This window comes from Engraulis encrasicolus, chromosome 9 (assembly GCF_034702125.1).
Source record: "Engraulis encrasicolus isolate BLACKSEA-1 chromosome 9, IST_EnEncr_1.0, whole genome shotgun sequence".
In the NCBI taxonomy this organism is placed as follows: Eukaryota; Metazoa; Chordata; class Actinopteri; order Clupeiformes; family Engraulidae; genus Engraulis; species Engraulis encrasicolus.
This window is the reverse complement of record NC_085865.1, coordinates 3,250,280-3,255,279: the sequence shown is the minus strand read 5'-3', so window position 1 is coordinate 3,255,279 and position 5,000 is coordinate 3,250,280. Positions and strand designations below refer to the sequence as shown.

The following is a 5,000-nucleotide window of genomic DNA, read 5'->3' as shown; positions in this document are numbered from 1 at the left end:
GAGGTGGTCATGGGTGTAGTGATAATGATGTTTAACAGAGCAACAGTCTCTGAGAACGTGTCCTGTAAATTGTAAGACATCAGCAGCTGGTAGAGAGCCAGCGCACCACAACATCCCCGAAACTCTGGGTTTTCGTAGATGAGGGAGAGCTCTGTGTGCAGCTTTGCTTGATCCAGCATGGGGTATGCCTTCACAGTGGCCTGCAGCGCATCAGTTGGAAATGAATGGCAGTACCTTCCAAACAGATCTCCCTGCAGTAAGGTGGCACTAACTAGGTGGCCGGTGAAGGAAAACCGCTCCTTGCAGTGATCCAAGATGGTGTCACAGATCTCTTTGGCCATCCTCTGCTTTTCTTCCTCTCCATATGCTGTCCTTGATCGCTTGGCAGCCGGTTCTCCCTGGACCTGCTGATGTGAGGGGGAGTCCCTGAGAAAATACACATAAACAACACAACATGTTTTGTTAGTTGGGCCATTTGCTGTTGTGTAGTCTACATGCTACATGCTGTTTATCCATTTGAAACACCATTACTTCACTGTATCGTTTTTTAAACATTAGACACACACAAATTCACAACTTTTCTTTAGTTTTGCAAAGGATTTGAAACTCGCGCAGTCATTTCAACAAACTAGACTACACCACAGAGGCTACATTTAATTAGTCATTATTGGCATAATTTATTTAATTAATCATTATTAGTACAACATAATTATTACCAATAGATTACAATCTTACCTTATGGCCTGCACACTGCCTGTGAACCTCTGAAGGGCCCTCTGGATGAGTACTGCATCGATGTCCCTCTGTTGGAGTTGCTGGTACAGGATGTCCACATGGGGCATGATGTTGTGAAAAATGCTCAAGAAAAAAACAAAGTCTTCATCTTGCAGCATTCGGATGTACCCAGATGCCTCTCTCACTGTGATTTGGTCAAATCCAGATGACTTGATGGCTTCAAAACATTCAATGAGTAGGGCTCGATTCTCACTGACAGTGTTGACGAGCCTGCTGTTGAAGTTCCACCTTGTAGCTGACGCCCTCGGCAGTCTTCGGGTGACGACCTGATCGAGAATGCTGGTCCTCTTCGGTGAACGGGAAAAGGTCGAAATCCCACTCAGCTCAGAGAAAAAAACATTCACTTTGCTTATGTGGGATGTGGCTTGCTGCATGACCAGGTTTAGTTAGTGTGCGTAACAATGCACATAATGTGCGTTTTTGAAGTGTTCACGCACCTTTTGCTGCACGCCAGCCTTCTCTCCTCTCATCACACTAGCACCATCATACGCTTGAGCGATGACTTTCTCTCTCTCGTCGTCGGAAAACAGACTGTTCAGTCGCTCCAGGATCACATTCGCTATGGAGGTCGCAGTTGACTCAGTGAGGGGAACCCAGGTGAAAAACCCATATACTTAAAGTGTACTTTTTTTGACCGTACTTAGTACAAAGTGTACTATTTTCGGCGATTTAAAGTGCGCTTCATTGCACTATTAGTGCGCTGAAGCACTACTAAAGCAGTACGTCAGCACACTTGCAGCACACTGAGGATGCTAAATTGGCACCGCTTTTGGACAACTTTAAGTGCACTACAAGCATACTTTTGAAAGTATGCTCCAAACACGCTTTTCATGCATTCGTATGGCATTAAGAGTGTGCTTGAGTACACTTCTATAACATTTTATTGTTACTAGAAGTTCAATAAAAATATATTAACTTCATGCTTCTTTGGACTACATTGGAACATTTTAAGTCTGTAAAAAGTATATCATATGAAGTATTGTAAATATATAACAGGTATGCTTGAAGTGTATTTACAGTACACTCCCAAGTACATGAAATAATATAAATGTAATGTTACAATCCATGCTGGTTGTCAGAGCTTGTACATTACACACATCCACAGTTACAGTAGTGTTGCAGTATGCATGCCTAGCATGACTAGCATGTAGAATCATTGCATTGTCACAGAGACTTCAGGTACTCATTTCTCTTTCTGTCAATCTTACTCCTCCTTCCTGTAATTGATCATTTGGATTGATGATTAATGGTGACATTGTATTCATTGTTTGAACAATTAGTTCCAACTTACCTCCAACCATGATACTGTGGGAAGTGTGAGCCTATATATACCAGAACATATACGTGACCATCATAATGACGGTGGGAAAATGGTCATTTTTTGTGTACCACTTTAAATTTTAAAAACCCCTACAATAAACACAGAATATAACAATGAGTAATATTTTCATGCAAACCAAAAATATTCCTTCAGGATGAATGGCTTTCTGTTTGAGAAATTTACCTCCAAGAAGTGCATTGCATGATTGGACATGCATGATGGTGCATTATGGGTAAATGCACTTGTGTAAGTGTCACGGGGTGACAATTGAGGCAACAAACATTCATTCCCAATGTAATGCACCTGGAGCATGATTAGGATAATGGAGCGCAGGTGAGGAGGGTGGAGGTGATTGGTGCACGTGGGTTGGTGAGCAGAGTTTTAAACAGCAAGAAACTAGACTGTGAGGAGGAAGCCGCAAGGAGAGATGACTGCGAGAATGCCATCCTGAGGGGAGAGAGAGGCGAGAGTGGAGCGGCAAGATGGGAGACGTCGGACACCGGTAACCGGACAGAGCCAGGCGAAAGGGACGAGAAGTTGGATGAGAAGTGGACGCGATCCTATGGATCAGAAGGCAAACTGGCAGCTCGGAGGAGAGCGCGACTGGCATAGTGCCCAGAAGGAGTCCGCAATCAGAGTGACGGCCAGGTGAACCTGCCTCGATGGAAAGGGGTGAGACGGACATGCACCCCACCGTGAAGATGAGCGACTCGTATTCGCCTGGTTACTTGGCCCCCGTGAGTGCGCCGCTCTCTCTCGCTCTTTCTTTTCCTCTCGCTCGCACCCAAGACTGCTGAAGACCAACCAGCTATTCCGGGCCTACGCAGAAGAACTCCCATCGCTTCTCATCACCGCCAGCTGCTCCCGATTGAACGTGTGTGCCATGCCCCCGTTGCAGTGTAATTCACCTCGCAACCCCCGCACGGATGGACTTGGTGGCTGGACTGTCCAAGCATTCCATTGGAGACTTCAGACTTGGGCGTGGGTGGGTTCCCCCGTGGGTAATGGACAGAGACAACTAGGCCTACCCCTTTGACTTTTAATCCAGTGGTGGTAAATAAATAGAACGAAAACTGGAACTTGTGTCTTGTTTTTTGGTGTTGTGCAGTGAACTCCCAGGGTAGTAGTGGGCGCGGCCAGCAAACGCGCGCCCCACCTGTGACATAAGCACACTTTTGAAGATATTTGGGTGAAGTACAATCATGGTGCACTTAGAAAAAGTGTACTTGCAATATGTTAAAACGATTTACTTTAAAGCGCACTATAGAAAATCACACTTCAAAGACATTTGGGTGAAGTGTAATCATATTGCACTTTAAAAAAGTACAATTGCAATATGTTATTAAAAAATACACTTTTAGTAAGTTCACTATTAGAACACTATTAAATACACTTTAGCCAAACATCTTCGAAGTCCACTTGAAGTATGGGTCGCTAAGTGTACTTTCTTTGAGAGCAACTTAATTACATCTAATTTTAAGTACACTTTAAATAAGCATATTGTAAACATACTTTTTCTTAGCACAAAAAGCACGAGTGCACTTTTAACATGCTAAGTACACTTCAGTCATGCTTTTATTGTACTAAATTGAACCACTTTTTCACCTGGGAAGAAACTCAAAAAAGCGTTCATGCACTGCATACTTGCCGTCGATGTATCTAAGAACAAGAACCAGCTGAGTTTGCGTACTGACATCGGTGGTCTCATCAGCCTGGATAGCAACTTGGCGGCCTTCACCTCCTCGGCAATCCGTTCCTTCACCACACTAAGCATACACCCCAGCAGTTCGTTTTGAATAGTCTTGGATGTACCCTTGAACACAGTAGCCGTTTTCAGGTGCTCATCAAACACCTCATCCAACTCTGCGACAAAATCGACAAGCCCACGAAAAATGCCAGGGTTGACGGAGCCCTCGGTTTCGTCTTTGCCTCGCAAAGCTAGCTCAAAAGTGCCGCAGAATTTCACACACTGGATGAGCCGATTGAGAATGTGACGGTTCTTGCTCACCTCATCATTGTGGCGAAGCACTCCTAGCCGATACCCCTCATTCAGCTGTGTAGCAATGTTTACTCTCCCTAAAGCTGAAAACTTCAGACAACTGTCCATGTGGGTTTTTGACCTCTCGTGCTTTTTCACCTTCTCAGATAGATGTTGCATATCAGTTACCCCCTTCACTGTCCACGCTGTCCCGTCTGCCGTGTTGTTTTCGGGGTTGAAGAGAAGGCACACGAAGCAAAAAAGAGCATTAGCTACATCACAGCCGGCTAGCCAGGCTTTCCTGAGGTACCAGTCCTTTTTGAAAGACCGCGTGTAGGCTTTCTCCCCTTTCGTTGACACTTGCTTGATTGTTAAGTCAGGTCTTGGGGGTCCTAGCTGTTTAATCGCTTCCTTCTCCGCATTCGTAGGTCGATTAAAGGGCACTTCTTTGAGAGAAACTACCGTATTGCACTTGACACTCGCCATATTTTTCGTAGAATGTTCATGGTCCCCTCCCGCGCAACAGACAGATGACGACAGCACGTCGTTTGTGCGAGCACATAAACCCTCATAGAAAATGTATTGGGAGCCTGATTTATAAAAAAACTGACGTACCATTAATGTCAATGGGAGAGCTCTGGTGCAAATTTGAACCTGACAGAAATCGCCCCAAATGGGCGTGGCATACCAGACGCGACCTTAATCTGATTGAACAATGGCATAGAACTACCAGTTTGACAACAGCAGATCAATCACTCGCCCTAGCAACTAATGTTAGATAAAAAAAATAAAAATAAAAACAAAACAAAAAAAAACCTGTGTTTGGTAGTGCGTCGCACAAATCGCCCCTATGGAGGAGCCGCCGTTGGAGAGAAAGAGGAGAGGAGAAGGAGGGACAGAGAGAGG

The 5,000-nt window shown here is 44.7% G+C and overlaps 1 protein-coding gene across 1 annotated transcript in view; it reads left to right on the top strand.

Moving 5' to 3' along the window:
- Positions 1-5,000, top strand: part of c9h8orf34 (chromosome 9 C8orf34 homolog) — a gene marked incomplete at its 3' end in the record, with an annotated part of 114,437 nt that overhangs the window by 72,361 nt on the left and 37,076 nt on the right. The gene's annotated exons all lie outside the window — the stretch shown is intronic.